The sequence below is a fragment of the Coregonus clupeaformis genome, unplaced genomic scaffold (assembly GCF_020615455.1).
Source record: "Coregonus clupeaformis isolate EN_2021a unplaced genomic scaffold, ASM2061545v1 scaf0479, whole genome shotgun sequence".
NCBI lineage: Eukaryota > Metazoa > Chordata > Actinopteri > Salmoniformes > Salmonidae > Coregonus > Coregonus clupeaformis.
In genome coordinates, this window is record NW_025533934.1 from 247,501 (window position 1) to 267,594 (window position 20,094).

Consider the following 20,094-nt stretch of genomic DNA (forward strand, 5'->3'; position numbering starts at 1 on the left):
AACCCTCCACATCTATCAAGACAACTAAAGGAGTTAACCCTCCACATCTATCAAGACAACTAAAGGTGTTAACCCTCCACATCTATCAAGACAACTAAAGGTGTTGACCCTCCACATCTATCAAGACAACTAAAGGAGTTAACCCTCCACATCTATCAAGACAACTAAAAGGAGTTAACCCTCCACATCTACCAAGACAACTAAAGGAGTCAACCCTCCACATCTATCAAGACAACTGGAGGTGTTAACCCTCCACATCTATCAAGACAACTGGAGGTGTTAACCCTCCACATCTAGCAAGACAACTAAAGGAGTTAAACCTCCACATCTATCAAGACAACTACCTACAGGAGTTAACCCTCCACATCTATCAAGACAACTAAAGGTGTTAACCCTCCACATCTATCAAGACAACTAAAGGTGTTAACCCTCCACATCTATCAAGACAACTAAAGGTGTTAACCCTCCACATCTATCAAGACAACTAAAGGAGTTAACCCTCCACATCTATCAAGACAACTAAAGGAGTTGACCCTCCACATCTAGCAAGACAACTAAATGAGTTAACCCTCCACGTCTATCAAGACAACTAAAAGGAGTTAACCCTCCACATCTATCAAGACAACTACAGGAGTCAACCCTCCACATCTATCAAGACAACTAAAAGGAGTTAAACCTCCAAATCTATCAAGACAACTAAAAGGAGTTAACCCTCCACATCTATCAAGACAACTACAGGAGTCAACCCTCCACATCTATCAAGACAACTAAAGGAGTTAACCCTCCACATCTATCAAGACAACTACAGGAGTTAACCCTCCACATCTATCAAGACAACTAAAGGAGTTAACCCTCCACATCTATCAAGACAACTAAAGGAGTTAACCCTCCACATCTATCAAGACAACTGGAGGTGTTAACCCTCCACATCTATCAAGACAACTGGAGGTGTTAACCCTCCACATCTAGCAAGACAACTAAAGGAGTTAAACCTCCACATCTATCAAGACAACTACCTACAGGAGTTAACCCTCCACATCTATCAAGACAACTAAAGGTGTTAACCCTCCACATCTATCAAGACAACTAAAGGTGTTAACCCTCCACATCTATCAAGACAACTAAAGGTGTTAACCCTCCACATCTATCAAGACAACTAAAGGTGTTAACCCTCCACATCTATCAAGACAACTAAAGGAGTTGACCCTCCACATCTAGCAAGACAACTAAAGGAGTTAACCCTCCACGTCTATCAAGACAACTAAAAGGAGTTAACCCTCCACATCTATCAAGACAACTACAGGAGTCAACCCTCCACATCTATCAAGACAACTAAAAGGAGTTAAACCTCCAAATCTATCAAGACAACTAAAAGGAGTTAACCCTCCACATCTATCAAGACAACTACAGGAGTTAACCCTCCACATCTATCAAGACAACTAAAGGAGTTAACCCTCCACATCTATCAAGACAACTGGAGGTGTTAACCCTCCACATCTAGCAAGACAACTAAAGGAGTTAAACCTCCACATCTATCAAGACAACTAAAGGTGTTAACCCTCCACATCTATCAAGACAACTAAAGGTGTTAACCCTCCACATCTATCAAGACAACTAAAGGTGTTAACCCTCCACATCTATCAAGACAACTAAAGGTGTTAACCCTCCACATCTATCAAGACAACTAAAGGTGTTAACCCTCCACATCTATCAAGACAACTAAAGGAGTTGACCCTCCACATCTAGCAAGACAACTAAAGGAGTTAACCCTCCACATCTATCAAGACAACTAAAAGGAGTTAACCCTCCACATCTATCAAGACAACTACCTACAGGAGTTAACCCTCCACATCTATCAAGACAACTAAAAGGAGTTAACCCTCCACATCTATTAAGACAACTAAAGGAGTTAACCCTCCACATCTATCAAGACAACTAAAAGGAGTTAAACCTCCACATCTATCAAGACAACTAAAAGGAGTTAACCCTCCACATCTATCAAGCCAACTAGAGGAGTCAACCCTCCACATCTATCAAGACAACTAAAGGTATTAACCCTCCACATCTATCAAGACAACTAAAGGAGTTAACCCTCCACATCTATCAAGACAACTAAAAGGAGTTAACCCTCCACATCTATCAAGACAACTAAAGGTGTTGACCCTCCACATCTATCAAGATAACTACCTACAGGAGTTAACCCTCCACATCTATCAAGACAACTAAAAGGAGTTAACCCTCCACATCTATCAAGACAACTACCTACAGGAGTTAACCCTCCACATCTATCAAGACAACTAAAAGGAGTTAACCCTCCACATCTATCAAGACAACTAAAGGTGTTGACCCTCCACATCTATCAAGCCAACTAGAGGAGTCAACCCTCCACATCTATCAAGACAACTAAAAGGAGTTAAACCTCCAAATCTATCAAGACAACTAGAGCACTCTTAAATATCACCTGGGCCAGCACAGGTGAAACACCTTCCCACTAACGAGATGACAAATCAGCACAGGTGTAACACATACTGACTAATGAGGTGATCAATCAGTACACCCCACGTGCTAATGTCCAACCTTGAAATATAAATGAAAAAACCAAAGCCTGTAACACCACAGACTGGCCAGACAGGTACAGGGCTGTGGCACATAGGGATCCACACCTTTATAATCACTCTCTCCATCCACACCTCCGAATATCACTCTCGCACTCTCTTAACCCACCACCACACACGCCCACACCACGAGACAGCCAGGACAGGAGGAAGTGAGTTAGCAAAGTGGAACATTGCTCAATACAGCTTCCCGCCATCTCACCAAAGGATTTCACATGAAGTCCTTGTAATGCTTCAGAAGAGACATATTGGAGCTGTAAGCAGAGAGGAAAACAAGCTAAATGTTTCTGAACACAATAACTCCACATAGTCACGAGAAAACTAGGGCCATGGAGTCTGGGCTGACTCTTCATTACGGCCACAAGTCTACACAGACACACCAACGGTAGTTAGTGATGGGGGGGGGGGGAAATCTATAGTTACATATTAAAATCGATACTTTAACTCCAAGTTTGTAAAATATATTTTTTTAAATGGTTTTCAGCACTTTTATTTACATGACTGATCCAAACTAATTATCATGCTCTCTCTTGTCTCTGGTGCTGAGCGATTAACCGACATTTCGGCAATTAAACAACTCATTGACCAACTTCGGTTCAATTATTTGAATTCCATTTTGTTCTGGATTTTTCTGTGAGCTAAATGCGCACGTCGCACAGTTTCTCCAGATATAAATCAGATCCAGCATGAACTGTGCAATGTATTAGGGAGTTGTATTTGCCAACAGGACAACATTCTACATAGTTTTGCTCACAAAATGTGTTAATTAACTACAATGATGGTAATCCACTGTTGGTAAGATGGTGCTGACAGACATGGCAGCTCTGCTTCTAGCGCCTAAGCAACAGACATGGCAGCTCTGCTTCTAGCTCCTAAGCAACAGACATGGCAGCTCTGCTTCTAGCTCCTAAGCAACAGACATGGCAGCTCTGCTTCTAGCTCCTAAGCAACAGACATGGCAGCTCTGCTTCTAGCGCCTAAGCAACTTTGCAGTATTTTGTGTGTTATTTCTTACATTATTAGCCCAGAATGTTTTTTTGTGTTATTACATGAAACCGGAAATAACTTTTGGATATCAGAGCGGCGGTAACTAACCAGAATTACGACCAGGAATACGACTTTCCCAAATTGTATCCTTTGTTCGTACCCCCCAGTGCAATTGAACTTATCCCAGAGGCTGATCCAAAACGCCGACGGCGGAGAAGAGGTATTCGGAGTTGACTTCTAGTCCGACTCAGGAGGCGTGCACACCATCCACCGCTTCCGAGTATATTACTCGCTAATGTTCAGTCTCTGGACAATAAAGTAGACGAGCTCAGGGCGAGGATCTCCTTCCAGAGAGACATCAGGGATTGTAACATACTCTGTTTCACGGATATACTGTCCCCGTCCATACAGCCTGCTGGGATCTCAGTTCATGGCGCAGACAGGAATAAAGAACTCTCCGGGAAGAAGAAAGGCGTTTCATGATTAACTACTCATGGTGTGATTGTGATAACATACAGAAACTCAAGTCCTTTTGTTCACCCGACCTGGAATACCTCACAATCAAATGCCAGCCGCATTACATCCCAAAATAATTACTTAGGTTATAGTCACAGCCGTGTATATTCCCCCTCAAGCCGACACCACGACGGCCCTCAAGGAACTACACTGGACTTTATGCAAACTGGAAACCAAATATCCTGAGGCTGCATTGAGGGTAGCTGGGGATTTTAACAAAGCAAATTTGAGGAAAATGCTTCCGAAGTTCTATCAACACATTGACTGTAGTACTCGCTCTGAGAAAACATTGGACCATTGCTATTCAACTTTTCGAAATGCCTACAAGGCCCTCCCCCGCCCTCCCTTCAGCAAATCAGATCACGACTCCATTTTGCTCCTCCCTTCCTATAGGCAGAAACTCAAAACAGGAAGTACCCGTGCTAAGGTCTATTCAACGCTGGTCTGACCAATCGGAATCCATACTTCAAGATTGTTTTGATCACGCTGACTTGGATATGTTCCTGGTAGCCTCTGAGAATAACATTGACGTATACACGGACACGGTGACTGAGTTCATCAGGAAGTGTAAAGGGGATGTTGTTCCCACGGTGACTATTAAAACCTACCCAAACCAGAAACCGTGGATAGATGGCAGCATTCGCGCAAAACTGAAAGTGTGAACCACCGCATTTAACCATGGCAAGGTGACTGGGAATAAGGTGGAATACAAACAGTGTAGCTACTCACTCCGTAAGGCAATCAAACAGGTAAAACGTCAGTACAGAGAAAGTGGAGTCGCAATTCAACGGCTCAGACACGAAACGTATGTGGCAGGGTCTACAGACAATCACAGTCTACAAAAGGAAAACCAGCCAGGTCGCGGACACCGACGTCTTGCTCCCGGACAAGCTTCTTTGCCTACTTTGAGGATAACACAGTGCCACCGACGTGGCCCGCTCCCAAGGACTGTGGGCTCTCATTCTCCGTGGCTGACGTGAGTAAGACATTTGTGTGTTAACCCTCGCAGGGCTGCCAGCCCAGACGGCATCCCTAGCCGCGTCCTCAGAGCATGCGCAGACCAGCTGGCTGGAGTGTTTACGGACATATTCAATCTCTCCCTATCCCAGTCTGCTATCCCCACTTGCTTCGGGATGTCCACCATTGTTCCTGTACCCAATAAATCAAAGGTAACTGAACTAAATGACTATCACCCCATAGCACTCACTTCTATCATCATGAAGTGCTTTGAGAGGCTAGTCAAGGATCATATCACCTCTACCTTACACCCTAGACCCACTTCAATTTGCTTACCGCCCCAATATTGAACAGACTATGCAAATTGGCATTGCACTGCACACTGGCCTATCCCATCTGGACAAGAGGAATACCTACGTAAGAATGCTGTTCATTGACTATAGCTCAGCCTTCAACACCATAGTACCCTCCAAGCTCATCATTAAGCTTGAGGCCCTGGGTCCGAACCCCGCCCTGTGCAACTGGATCCTGGACTTCCTGACGGGCCGCCCCCAGGTGGTGAAGGTAGGAAACAACACCTCCACCTCGCTGATCCTCAACACTGGGGCCCCACAAGGGTGCGTGCTCAGCCCATTCCTGTACTCCCTGTTCACCCATGACTGCGTGGCCACGCACACCTCCAACTCAATAATCAAGTTTGCAGACAACACAACAGTGGTAGCCCTGATTACCAACAATGACGAGACAGCCAACAGGAAGGAGGTGAGGGCCCTGGCGGAGTGGTGCCAGGAAAATAACCTCTCCCACAACGTCAACAAAACGAAGGAGCTGATAGTGGTCTTCAGGAAACAGCAGAGAGAGCACGCCCCTATCCACATCGACGGAGCCGCTGTGGAGAAGGTGGAAAGCTTCAAGTTCCTCAGCGTACACATCACTGACAATCTGAAATGATCCACCCAAACAGACAGTGTGGTGAAGAAGGTGCAACAGCGCTTTGGCTTGGCCCCTAAGACCCTCACAAACTTATACAGATGCACAATTGAGAGCATCCTGTCGGGCTGTATCACCGCCTGGTATGGCAACTGCACCGCCCGCAACCGCAGGGCTCTCCAGAGGGTGGACAGTCTGCCCAACGCATCACTGGGGGCACACTGCCTGCCCTCCAGGACACCTACAGCACCCGGTGTCACAGGAAGGCCAAAAAGAACATCAAGGACATCAACCACCCGAGCCACGGCCTGTTGACCCCGCTATCATCCAGAAGGCGAGGTCAGTACAGGTACATCAAAGCTGGGAGAGAGAGACTGAAAAACAGCTTCTATATCAAGGCCATCAGACTGTTAATTAGCCATCACTAGCTGGCTACCACCCGGTTACTCAACCCTGCACCTTAGAGGCTGCTGCCCTATGTCCATAGACATGGAATCACTGGTCACTTTAATAATGGAACACTGGTCACTTTAATAATGTTTACATACTGCTTTACTCATCTCATATGTATATACTGTATTCTATTCTACTGTATTCTAGTCATTGCCGCTCGTCCTAATATTATTGCTAGTTCATTACCGCTCCAGTATGACGTCAGACATAGCTGATCTCTCCCGGAGTAAACACTAAACTCGACTATGTCCACACAGTAAAATGGGCCACGCCCGCCAGCCAGGAGAGCTCCAGAGCCAACGCAATCAGACAGGCTAAACCCTGGGGCTGGTCTCCGAACTAGCTTTCCATTCTCAATGGTTTGATGGAGCTGACGCCTATCCAACCAACACCAAAAAGGCAAAGCCCCACTCTGCTAGCTAGCCTGTCTCTGCCAGGGTGTTGTTCCCGGTTCCCTCCCTACCGTAGGTTGCATCGTATTCCCCTTAGGGCTCTGATCAACATCAGTGCACCATATAGGAAATAGGGTGCCATTTGGGGACACACTCTTACTTCTCCACTGAGCCAGCGCCGCACAACAGAGTGAAATGTATCCATGAGCTGCATCACAGCCAGTCACTGGGGAAACTGAGGAATGGAGAGAACACTGCTAGTTAGCCTCTCTCTGCCAGGCAATTGTTCCCTCTCTCCCTCCCTCCTTCCTCCTCCGGAGAGCCAGGGAAGAACAGCAGAGTGAATCGGGGACGAGGAGGGGGGGGGACGGGGAACGAGTGAACCACAACTAGGACAATAATGGGCCAACATCCCTCCCTTCGTTAGCCAATGTCCTTAGGGAGTGATGACATCATTCAATCACTTCCTGCCTCCAGCCCCATGCTGTCATGAGCCAGTGTGTGTGTGTGTGTGTGTGTGTGTGTGTGTGTGTGTGTGTGTTATTCATTGTTTTGTATATTCTGACTTCAAAAAGGTCAGATGTGGTCTGACTTGGATGTTTTTAGCAGGTAGATCAACTTTAATACTGCAGATAGATTGTGGCTTCTATCAAAATTATTTTCTGCATAATTTCATATCCTCCATGTATAGTACCAGTCAAAAGTTTGGACACACCTACTCATTCAAGGGTTTTTCTTTGTATTTACTATTTTATACATTGTAGAATAATAGTGAAGACATCAATACTATGAAATAACACATATGGAATCATGTAGTAACCAAAAAAGTGTTAAACAAATCAAAATATATTTCAGTAGAGAGAATGATAGTAGAGATAATTATTTATTTCAGCTTTTATTTATTTCATCACATTCCCAGTGTGTCAGAAGTTTACATACACTCAATTAGTATTTGGTAGCATTTTCTTTAAATTGTTTAACTTGGGTCAAACGTTTCGGTAGCCTTCCACAAGCTTCCCACAATACGTTGGGTGAACTTTGGCCCATTCCTCCTGACAGAGCTGGTGTAACTGAGTCAGGTTTGTAGGCCTCCTTGCTCGCACACGCTTTTTCAGTTCTGCCCACAAATGTTCTATAGGATTGAGGTCAGGGCTTTCTGATGGCCACTCCAATACCTTAACTATGTTGTCCTTAAGCCATTTTGCCACAACTTTGGAAGTATGCTTGGGGTCATTGTCCATTTGGAAGACCCATTTGCGACCAAGCTTTAACTTCCTGACTGATGTCTTGAGATGTTCCTTCAATATATCCACATCATTTTCCTTCCTCATGATGCCATCTATTTTGTGAAGTGCACCTGTCCCTCCTGCAGCAAAGCACCCCCACAGCATGATGCTGCCACCCCCGTGCTTCACGGTTGGGATGGTGTTCTTCGGCTTGCAAGCCCTCGCCCTTTTTCCTCCAAACATAATGGTCATTATGGCCAAACAGTTATATTTTTGTTTCATCAGAACAGAGAACATTTATCCAAAAAGTACGATCTTTGTCCCCATGTGCAGTTGCAAACCGTAGTCTGGCTTTTTTATGGCGGTTTTGGAGCAGTGGCTTCTTCCTTGCTGAGCGGCCTTTCAGGTTATGTCGATATAGGACTTGTTTTACTGTGGATATAGATACTTTCATTCCTTCAATTCTGACCAGTTTCCCATTTCCTGCCGATGAAAAACATACCCACAGCATGATGCTGCCACCACCATGCCTCACTGTGGGGATGGTGTTCTCGGGGTGATGAGAGGTGTTGGGTTTGCGCCAGACATAGCATTTTCCTTGATGGCCATAAAGCTCAATTTTAGTCTCATCTGAGAACCTTCTTCCATATGTTTGGGGAGTCTACCACATGCCTTTTGGTGAACACCAAACGTGTTTGCTTATTTTTTTTCTTTAAGCAATGGCTTTTTTCTGGCCACTCTTCCGTAAAGCCCAGCTCTGTGGAGTGTACGGTTTAAAGTGGTCCTATGGACAGATACTCCAATCTCCGCTGTGGAGCTTTGCAGCTCCTTCAGGGTTATCTTTGGTCTCTTTGTTGCCTCTGATTAATGCCCTCCTTGCCTGGTCCGTGAGTTTTGGTTGGCGGCCCTCTCTTGGCAGGTTTGTTGTGGTGCCATATTCTTTCAATTTTTTTTATAATGGATCGAAATGGTGCTTTGTGGGATGTTCAAAGTTTTTGATATTTTTTTATAACCCAACCCTGATCTGTACTTCTCCACAACTTTGTCCCTGACCTGTTTGGAGAGCTCCTTGGTCTTCATGGTGTCCCTTGCTTGGTGGCGCCCCTTGCTTAGTGGTGTTGCAGACTCTGGGGCCTTTCAGAACAGGTGTGTATATATACTGAGATCATGTGACAGATCATGTGAAAACTTAGATTGCACACAGGTGGACTTTATTTCACTAATTATGTGACTTCTGAAGGTAATTGGTTGCACCAGATCTTATTTAGGGGCTTCATAGCAAAGGGGGTGAATACATATACACGCACCAATTTTCCGTTTTTTTTATTTTTCTATTTCTTTTGGAACAAGTAATTTCTTTCATTTCACTTCAACACTTCCATTTAAATTACAGGTTGTAATGCAACAAAATAGGAAAAACGCCAAGGGGGATGAATACTTTTGCAAGGCACTGTATATATATAACATTCTACTGGTTGCAAGAATTTTGTATAATAATTTAAATTGAAAAACGTGTGCCGTGGAATCGGTACATCGGAAATCTCCTCCCAACTATTTTCCAACCTTAAATTAAACTGGTATACTTTTTATTTTATTTATCACCTATTTTCTTTAGCCATTGTTGGTCTTTCATGCTGACAGACAAGTTCCTTACCTTCTCCCCTTTCCACTTTCCTCCTCCATTTTTGCAGTAATGCTGCAATTAGTTGGTTGTCATTTTGGATAGAGCAGACATTTCCATATTTTTGTTAACTGCATGTATGACATAACTCCACCAGTCCTATTTATGATATAATTTACAAAGATAACGTTTTAAAAACATTTTTTTCCAAAAATAACATTTTTTATCAATTAGTATTTGGGTTTAACCATAATATTTTTTCTGTATTTTCTGGTGGATGAAACTGAAATTGCAACCAGCTTTCTATGGCTTGTTTTAAAAAGTGATATTTTGGAGATTATTTCATTTTCAAATAACCGAAAGTGAGAGGTTGTAATCTGAATGAAGGGAAAAAGGCCATTCTTGAACACAGAGTGACATATTCTTACTAATCTGCTAGAGAACCAGTTGGGATTTAAGTATAGTTTTTGTATGACTAAAGCCTTTAGACTGGCCAGTCTTAGAGGCTGAGATCCAAACGGCACCCTATTCCCTACGGGTCCTGGTCAAAAGTAGTGCACTACATAGGGAATAGGGTGCCGTTTTGGACGTAGCCTTAGAGTATGAGTCATGATGGAAAGCCTATTATGCTCTCTGACCACTTACACAACGGGTGGGTCTAATCCTGAATGCTGATTGGTTTAAACCGCATTCCAGCCGGTGTCTATTCCACAAATTACCACCGGCTAAATCTATGACTTTAAAATGCCTGTTTACTCTGTTCCATCTGACTGCGCAATCCACTGTCTCATCAGCCCAGCCAGGCAATTTATAAACTTTATCTCCTATATAAAAAGCATTTAGACATTCTCTCATTTAGACTAACATTTAGTTTTCAACAGCGGACATTTGTATAAACCTTGCCGTCTGTCTCTCCAACATTTGCAACAATGTTCCAATATTCAAATTCGATCTCCAGATGTTTGAGTTTATTTATTTTTTATTTTTACAGGGACGTTCCGCCTGGGACACTGGGGGCCTGTTTTACTACGTTTCAGTAAAAGTGCCGGTTTTCAGCCGCAGTCCCCGGGCAGGTTATTATGTCCCATAGTAATGAATGGGAGTCGGGAGTCGGGAGTCGGGATGAGTCAGACAAGCAGGCAGCTTTTCTCTGCCAGTTGAAATCATGAATCAGCATCATTTTTATGGATACATACAAAATAACTATCAATAGAAAACAGGTCAAACGAAACGAAGTACAGCTAGTTTGCAGTCTTTCCAGCTTCAGTTTGAAGTGATTGTGTTAGCTGTGTTAGCTAGCTCCTCTGAACAACAGTCTCCTGAGGAGAGAGCACATTTTCTATGCCAGGCGAAATCACACCTCATTAGCTCATTGTTATTTATCGATGTATCCAAATAAATGTCACCAGAAAACAGCTTAAACAAACGCAAATGCAGCTACTGTTGTTATTCTGGCTGCACTGTTTGACGTGACTGTAAGTTAGCCGTAGTTGGCTAGCTAGCAAGCAAGGGATAAGAACGTTGCCAGCCAGTATGGCAATGGAACATTTAGAACGAACGACTGGGACACTGGCAGGCCTGTTCCGCCTGGGACACTGGGAGGCCTGTTCCGCCTGGGACACTGGGAGGCCTGTTCCGCCTGGGACACTGGGAGGCCTGTTCCGCCTGGGACACTGGGAGGCCTGTTCCGCCTGGGACACTGGGAGGCCTGTTCCGCCTGGGACACTGGCAGGCCTGTTCCGCCTGGGACACTGGCAGGCCTGTTCCGCCTGGGACACTGGCAGGCCTGTTCCGCCTGGGACACTGGGAGGCCTGTTCCGCCTGGGACACAAATAGATCCAGACTACAACAAAGAATGCCAGCCTGCCTGCCGGATGGACAGATGGAGAGAAGGATGGAGAGAGGGATGAATGGATGGATAGAGAGAGGGATGGATGGAGAGAGGGATGAATGGATGGATAGAGAGAGGGATGGATGGAGAGAGGGATGAATGGATGGATAGAGAGAGGGATGGATGGAGGGATGGAGAGAGAGATGGAGAGAGAGATTAATGGATGGATGGAGAGAGGGACGGAGAGAGGGATGGATGGATGGATGGATGGAGAGAGGGACGGAGAGAGGGATGGATGGATGGATGGAGAGAGGGATGGAGAGAGGGATGGAGAGAGGGACGGAGAGAGGGATGGATGGATGGAGAGAGGGATGAATGGATGGAGGGAGAGAGGGGTGAATGGATGGATGGAGAGGGGGATGAGAGGGGGATGGATGAGAGAGGGATGGAGAGAGGGATGGAGAGGGGGATGGAGAGAGGGATGGATGAGAGAGGGATGGAGAGGGGGATGAGAGAGGGATGGAGAGAGGGATGGATGAGAGCGGGATGGAGAGAGGGATGGATGAGAGAGGGATGGAGAGGGGGATGGAGAGAGGGATGGAGAGAGGGATGGATGAGAGAGGGATGGAGAGGGGGATGGAGAGAGGGATGGAGAGAGGGATGGATGAGAGAGGGATGGAGAGGGGGATGAGAGGGGGATGAGAAAGGGATGGAGAAAGGGATGGATGAGAGAGGGATGGAGAGAGGGATGGATGAGAGAGGGATGGAGAGAGGGATGGAGAGGGGGATGAGAGGGGGATGGATGAGAGAGGGATGGAGAGAGGGATGGAGAGGGGGATGGAGAGAGGGATGGATGAGAGAGGGATGGAGAGGGGGATGAGAGAGGGATGGAGAGAGGGATGGATGAGAGAGGGATGGAGAGAGGGATGGATGAGAGAGGGATGGAGAGGGGGATGGAGAGAGGGATGGAGAGAGGGATGGATGAGAGAGGGATGGAGAGGGGATGGAGAGAGGGATGGAGAGAGGGATGGATGAGAGAGGGATGGAGAGGGGATGAGAGGGGGATGGAGAAAGGGATGGAGAAAGGGATGGATGAGAGAGGGATGGAGAGAGGGATGGATGAGAGAGGGATGGAGAGGGGGGATGAGAGGGGGATGAGAGGGGGATGGATGAGAGAGGGATGGAGAGGGGGGATGAGAGAGGGATGGAGAGGGGGATGAGAGGGGGATGGAGAGAGGGATGGATGAGAGAGGGATGGAGAGGGGGGATGAGAGGGGGATGGAGAGAGGGATGAGAGGGGGATGAGAGGGGGATGGATGGAGAGAGGGGGTGAGAGAGGGATGGAGAGAGGGACGGAGAGAGGGATGGAGAGAGGGGTGAGAGGGGGATGGATGAGAGAGGGATGGAGGGTGCAGTGTGCTATTCCAGGCAAATACCCCAATTAGCCACCAGCCTCCTGAAGTAACACACTAACAGAGTGGAGTGGATGATAGCTGTTCACATGGATGATCCAGGTTGAGAAATGAATTGTTACTAATTATCCAGAATATGACTCAACAGTAATCTGCCTAAAAGACATACTCTGTCTTGGCATTGGCAGTGCCATAAATAGTAGGCCTTCGTGTACAAATGACAGACATGGCATTTTCACTTCTGCTTCCGTCTAGGGCTGTGAGGACACCAGTATCGCAAACATTTTTCCATGGCAAAAATGAATACACGAAGCAGACACAACACTTTGGTCCTTTAAAAACCTGCTGCATGTAAAATATTGTGTGCTCTAGCCTGGAAAATAAATAAAATGTGACTCTGGATGACAAAATAATGATGTTTGTTTCCAACATTTAGGCTTTTTTCCTAAAGAAAGTTAAATCCGCTGAGGGGATGACCACAACGCTGACCAAACCCATACATATACCCCCAGCAGCCTCCATTACTCCGCATTGTTTTCCACACAGACAGCGAGAACCTTTAGAGTGGAAATATTCAGTAAAGAGGAAAGCGATATGGGAGTAAGGTGACAGCTGGGATATGGGGATAGTAAGACAGCTGAGCCATGGACGTAATGAGTGCGTGCGTGCGTGCACAGAATAAGAGATGTATAATGTTCTACTACAGCATAACTACAGTTCTTACCTTGTGGTGAAGTATAGCTAGCCAGCCAAGCTCACTGCCCTCTGAGTCTGTCAGGAAACAACCTGATGTTTAAAATCACCCTGAAGGAAAGGAGAAGAGAAGAGAGTCATTTATTTATTTATTTATTTATTTATTTCGGGGGGGCAGAACTATAATTCATGTGGATTCAACGCCGAATATCAATCCACCTATTCCCTCTGCCTTCTGCAGACTCAGCTAAATGCAACCGTTACTGTACACATCAATTACGTAAATCAAATATTTGTCACGTGCCGAATACAACAGGTGTAGACTTTACAGTGAAATGCTTACTTACGAGCCCTTAACCAACAATGTGGAGTTTCAAAGTAAGAACATTTGCGAATACAAACAGAAAATAGTAACGCAATAAAAACAATAATGAGGCTATTTACAGTACAGCGCCTTCAGAAAGTATTCGGACCCCTTGACTTTTTCCACATTTTGTTACGTTACAGCCTTATTCTAAAATGGATTAAATTGCTTTTTCCCCTCATCAATCTACACACAATACCCCATAACGACAAAGCAAAAACAGGTTTATATACATTTTTGAAAATGTATTATAAATAAAAAACTGAAATATCACATTTACATAAGTATTCAGACCCTTTACTCAGTACTTTGTTGAAGCACCTTTGGCAGAGATTACAGCCTCGAGTCTTCTTGGGTGTGATGCTACAAGCTTGGCACACCTGTATTTGGGGAGTTTCTCCCATTCTTCTCTGCAGATCCTCTCAAGCTCTGTCAGGTTAGATGGGGAGCGTCGCTGCACAGCTATTTTCAGGTCTCTCCAGAGATGTTAGATCGGATTCAAGTCAGGGCTCTGTCTGGGCCACTCAAGGACATTCAGAGACTTGTCCCGAAGCCACTCCTGCGTTGTCTTGGCTGTGTGCTTAGGGTTGTAGTCCTGTTGGAAGGTGAACCTTCGCCCCAGTCTGAGGTCCTGAGCACTCTGGAGCAGGTTTTCATCAAGGATCTCTCTGTACTTTACTCCATTCATCTTTCCCTCGATCCTGACTAGTCTCCCAGTCCCTGCCACTGAATAACATCCCCACAGCATGATGCTGCCACCACCATGCTTCACCGTAGGGATGGTGCCAGGTTTCCTGCAGACATGACGCTTGGCATTCAGGCCAAAGAGTTCAATCTTGGTTTCATCAGACCAGAGAATCTTGTTTCTCATGGTCTGAGAGTCCTTTAGGTGCCTTTTGGCAAACTCCAAGCGGGCTGTCATGTGCCTTTTACTGAGGAGTGGCTTCCGTCTGGCCACTACCATAAAGGCCTGATTGGTGGAGTGCTGCAGAGATGGTTGTCCTTCTGGAAGGTTCTGCCATCTCCACAGAGGAACTCTGGAGCTCTGTCAGAGTGACCATCAGGTTATTGGTTACCTCCCTGACCAAGGCCCTTCTCCCCCGATTGCTCAGTTTGGCCGGGCGGCCAGCTCTAGGAAGAGTCTTGGTGGTTCCAAACTTCAATGCTGGAGAAATGTTTTGGTACCCTTCCCCAGATCTGTGCCTCGACACAATCCTGTCTCGGAGCTCTACGGACAATTCCTTCGACCTCATGGCTTGGTTTTTGCTCTGACATGCACTGTCAACTGTGGGACCTTATATAGACAGGTGTGTGCCTTTCCAAATCATGTCCAATCAATTGAATTTACCACAGTTGGACTCCAATCAAGTTGTAGAAAAATCTCAAGGATGATCAATGGAAACAGGATGCACCTGAGCTCAATTTCGAGTCTCATTGTAAAGGGTCTGAATACTTATGTAAATAAGGTATTTCTGTTTTCTATTTTGTATAAATTTGCAAAAATTTAGACAAACCTGTTTTCGCTTTGTCATTATGGGGTTTTGTGTGTAGATTGATGAGGACATTTTTTAAAATTAAATCTATTTTAGATTAAGGCTGTAACTTAACAAAATGTGGAAAAAGTCAAGGGGTCGAGGTAGTAATGAGGCTATATATACAAGGAGTACCAGTAGTTGATGTGCAGGGGTACGAGGTAATAACATGGCTATATACAGGCAGTGGTGTAAAGTACATAAGTAAAATTACTTTAAAGTTGAAGTACTTAAGTAGTTTTTTGGGGTATCTGTACTTTACTTTACTATTTATATTTTTGACAACTTTTACTTTTACTTCACTACATTTCTAAAGAAAATACAATGTACTTTTTACTCCATACATTTCCCTGACACCAAAAAGTACTCGTTACATTTCAAATGCTCAGGCAGGACAGCGATATGGTCCAATTCAAGCACCTATCAACATAACGCGTTGTCATCCCTTCTGCCTCTGATCTGGCGGACTCACTAAACACAAATATTGTGTTTGTAAATTATGTCTGAGTGTTGGAGTGCGCCCCAGGCTGACCGAAATTTTAAAAATAAAAAAATAGAAAATCGTGCCGTCTGGTTTGCTTAATATAATCAATATTATGTATAGTATTTACTTTAACTTTGTACTTTTATTCAAGTAAGACAATTGAGTAATTTTTCTACCACTGTACTTAAGTACATTTAAAACCAGATACTTGTAGACTTTTACTCAATAATTATTTGACTGGGTAACTTTCACTTTTACTTGAGTGATTTTCTATTAAGGTATATTTACTTAAGTATGAAAACTGAGTACTTTTTCCACCACTGTATACAGGGAGTACCAGTACTGAGTCAATGTGCATGTGTGTGTCCAGTGAGTGTGTGGGTAGAGTCCAGTGAGTGTGTGGGTAGAGTCTAATGAGTGTGTGGGTAGAGTCCAGTGAGTGTGTGGGTAGAGTCCAGTGAGTGTGTGGGTAGAGTCCAGTGAGTGTGTGGGTAGAGTCCAGTGAGTGTGTGGGTAGAGTCCAGTGAGTGTGTGGGTAGAGTCCAGTGAGTGTGTGGGTAGAGTCCAGGGAGTGTGTGGGTAGAGTCCAGTGAGTGTGTGGGTAGAGTCCAGTGAGTGTGTGGGTAGAGTCCAGTGAGTGTGTGGGTAGAGTCCAGTGAGTGTGTGGGTAGAGTCCAGTGAGTGTGCATAGAGTCAGTGTAAGAGAGTCAGTACAAGAAAGGGTCAATGCAATTAATACTCTAGGTACCCATTTGATTAACTGTTCAGCAGTCTTATGGCTTGGGGGTAAAGGTTGTTCAGGTGCCTTTTGATCCACACTTGGCGCTCCGGTACCACTTGCCGTGCGGTAGCAGAGTAAATAGTAAATGGCTTTGGTGGCTGGGGTCTTTTACAATTTTCTGGGCCTTCCTCTGACACCACCTGGTATAGAGGTCCTGGATGGCAGGAAGCTCGGCCTCAGTGATGTACTGGGCCGACCGTACCACCCTATGTAGTGCATTGCGATGGAGGGCGGTGCAGTTTCCATACTAAGCGGTGATGCAGCCAGTCAAGGTGCTCTCAATGGTGCAGCTATAGAACTTTTTCAGGATCTGAAGGGCCATGCAAAATCTTTTCAGCCTCCTGAGGGGGAAGAGGTGTTGATATAACTTCTTCATAACTGTGTTAGTGTGTGGACCATATTAATTCCTTAGTGATGTGGACACCAAAGAACTTGAAGCTTGCGCTGACTAGTAAGATCACACAGTCATCCGGAACAGCTAGTGCTCTCATGCATGGTTCAGTGATGCTCAAAGCGAGCATAGAAGGCATTTAGCTTGTGTCGATGGGCAGCTCGCGGCTGGGTTTCTTTCGTAATCCGTAATAATTTGCAAACCCTGCCACATCCGTCGAGCGTCATAGCCGGATGAATCCCAGAACATATTCCAGTCTGAGCTAGCGAAACAGTCATATAACTTAGCATCCGTTTCATCGGACCACTTTCGTATTGAGCGTGTCACTGGTACTTCCTGTTAGAGTTTTTGCATGTAAGCAGGAGGATAGATTTATGGTCTGATTTGCCATCGGCAGGGCCTTGTATGCGTTTCTGTGTGAGGAGTAAAAGTGATCTAGGGGCGGTTTCCCAGACAAATTAAACTTTAAAATCAGGACTAGGCTTATTCTACATAAATATGTATTTAGATTTTTTTTTTTTAATGGCTTTCTGAGATGTTGCTTAACTTCAGATTAATTAGTTCTAGACTAGTGAGTCCCAGACGAAGGTAAATACGGACTAACCAGTGTGTTTGTGAAGCTTAATTGGATTAACGATGTGCACTTGGTGCTGACCTGAGGATGCTTCAGAAACCAGGGATGGGACGCTAATACATCAGCACTGTGTGGATTTGGAGCAAGTCACCTAAACCAAACAATGGAGGGAGGTAAAAGAAAATGTTCAGACTTAGAAAAAAAAAAAACTCTTGAAGTGAATTGTGTCAAACCACCCAATTATCGAGAACAAATAGCACGATTCGGCAATTCAAGAGGAGGAGCAGCAGTACTAATGTTCTTCATGTTGAGGTGGTTATGAAGGAGGAGGAGGAGAGGAACATGAAGCAGCAGCAGTACCAATGTTCTCAAAACAGCACCAGTTCGGGGTCCCGACATTTCCATTTGTGAATAAAAAACCTTTTTGTGACCAATCCATGGCTATTGTTTGCTTCAAATCACTTGAGCCATCTTTGTTGTGAAAAGTGCTGCACAGTAAAGGCGTCTCCGCAGGATAGTCCTGTCAATGTCTGCCTCAACCCCGGGAACATCTGGGTTATCCTCATCTTCAGTGTGAGGCTCTGTTTGCATAGTCGGTTCACTTCAACCACACAAAATCTACTGTTTCACAAAGTAAGGTTCCAGACGCCAAAAACCTCAAGGTGATTAGTACTTGTAGGGAAGAAGGGATGGGGCTTCCCCTAAGAGAGCCAGATGAAAGACTTGCCTCAACAATAAAAATGTCAGCTGCATTTTCTTTGTAAATAAACTGCCACGGAAATTCAGTGGGTTGCTCCCGTCTATAACCCCCCTTCTGTCTTGCCTTAGTGGTGCTCTTTGATCATCATTGAAAATAGTCCAGGTCATCAATTTTCCTTCACTGCCATTAATCTGAAGTAAAACCTGCCTCTGGCCAGGTTTAAATTAAGCTTTCATTTAGATCTAGATTAACTAATCGTCCTTCTGGAGATTTTTTTTATTTTTTAAATCTAGACTAGGGCAAGTCTGAAGCTGTTTTAAACCATGTCTGAGAAATGCCATTTCAGTTAGTCGAGTTTAAAAATGCAATTTAGTCTAGGATTTGGCTTAATCTGTTTCCGCGAAACGACTAAATGAAAGTTGTCGCCTCTAGTTGCACAGGTGGTAAAAATGAGGTAAAACAGATTTCAGTTTCCCTTAGGGCTGGGTGATGTGGCCAAAATATCATATCACTGTATATATATATATATTTTTAAAATGTGCTTTATGAGTAGGTCGTGACCCTAGGGTGGCAACACATACATTCTAAGTGTGCTTTATGAGTAGGTCGTGACCCTAGGGTGGCAACACATACATTCTAAGTGATGTCAATGATTCTCTCTCCATTCTGATTGTTTTATACCGTTCAATTCAACCCAAAATATTTTTTCTGCATTTTCATCAATTTCTGCATTTCCTGCACTCATTTCAGATCATTTCAACACTGCCACGTAGGGCTGTACGATATGGGCACAACACGTAGGCATTATTGTTAACCAAATGTTGCAATTGCGATTTGACTTGAGATTTTGATCAAAACACTGAACCGTTGGAATCATGGAAATAATCATGAGTATTCTAATTCTGTAGTTAGAAGATAATGAAAATGCCAGGGAAGAGTCATTTTGACAGAGTAGGAACCAAAGTGTTGGTCAGTGTTTCCTAGGGGACCCTATAATCTTTGGCTACAATAAATGTTGTTATCTTAGCTACTTCATGTAGCCAACATATTCATGCTTCGCCTATTCCTCTGATTTAGAAGATACCGTTGCACAAACAATATGCAGATCTAGGCCTACACCATCACTGATATCAGACTGTATAGGTAGCTACGTTTGCTCTGACTCAGTACGTTTATTAACTAGCAATTAGCATTAGCGCCTAACACGACTTAGCCACAACTTGCTAAGAAAAATTAAAACTAGCTGTTTGCAGATGTAAGAAACACAAACTAACAGTGTAATTATAGAACGCTTGTGGATTTATATTAAGAAGCAAAGTGGAAACAGCATCGTAGTCATCAACATTGTCAACAATTTTCTTGTTTGCTTATGGCCTTATACAGCTCGTTGAGTGCGGTCTTAGTGCCAACATCGGTTTGTGGTGGTAAATAGACCGCTACGAAAATATAGATGAAAACTCTTGGTAAATAGTGTGGTCTGCAGCTTTAATTTGCTATTCTAACTCAGGTCGAGCAAAAACTCGAGACCTCAAAATTAGAGATTGTTAACAACAGCTGGTGCACAAAAGAGACACACCCACCATTCGTCTTACACGAGTCTGCCATCCGGTCTTAATGACGCATAGAAAAACCACC

At 44.5% G+C, this 20,094-nt stretch overlaps 1 protein-coding gene across 1 annotated transcript in view; it reads right to left on the reverse strand.

Annotated features, from left to right (window-relative positions):
- Positions 1 to 20,094, reverse strand: part of LOC121563788 (ras-associated and pleckstrin homology domains-containing protein 1-like) — a 167,871-nt gene that overhangs the window by 115,780 nt on the left and 31,997 nt on the right. The window contains 1 exon segment of the mRNA XM_045215604.1: positions 13,665 to 13,744. The gene's annotated coding sequence lies outside the window, so the exon portion shown is untranslated.